General features: G+C 47.9%; 1 non-coding gene across 1 annotated transcript; it reads right to left on the reverse strand.

Moving 5' to 3' along the window:
- Positions 1 to 258: 258 nt before the first annotated feature.
- Positions 259 to 365, reverse strand: LOC125578744. The gene has a single exon (XR_007316827.1). It is a non-coding gene; the product is annotated as a small nucleolar RNA R71 (small nucleolar RNA).
- Between the last annotated feature and the right edge of the window lie 220 nt (positions 366 to 585).

The following is a 585-nucleotide window of genomic DNA, read 5'->3' on the forward strand; positions in this document are numbered from 1 at the left end:
ACTCTCGTGTCGCAGATACCCTACTCTGGGTTACCGCACGAGCATCCTATGGACCATCTAGAACCGTTCGAGGATTTAATCGTTGCTATTCGGATGGAAGGAGTCCCCGAAGATTACCTGCTGTGCAAGCTCTTCAGATACACGCTGAATGGCGAAGCGATGCACTGGCTTAGGCAGCAAACCACAGGATCCTTAACATCCTGGGCCGACATCAAGAATACTTTCTTACGAAACTTCTTCGATGAGGCGCGCGCTGAAGAACTTCGAAACAAAATTTCCACATTTTCGCAGGAGGCTGGAGAGTCCTTCAAAGATGCGTGGATTAGATTTAGGTTCTTCCAGCGAGACTGTCCACACCACGGATTTAACGAAGTGCAGCTGCTAAGCACTTTTTTCCGAGGTCTCGCCTTACAGTATCAAATGGTCTTGATACGGCGAGTGAAGGAAACTTCAATACTCGGAATCCGTTAGAAGCTGTGAGACTTATCGAAAACCTTGCTAACAGCAGCAGCACCAAAAACACTGACTCTGAACGGAAGAAGTCTGTAGCCTCTATCGGGAAGGAACAGATGGATGAAGTAAGAG

The sequence above is a fragment of the Brassica napus genome, chromosome A9 (assembly GCF_020379485.1).
Source record: "Brassica napus cultivar Da-Ae chromosome A9, Da-Ae, whole genome shotgun sequence".
Taxonomy (NCBI): domain Eukaryota; kingdom Viridiplantae; phylum Streptophyta; class Magnoliopsida; order Brassicales; family Brassicaceae; genus Brassica; species Brassica napus.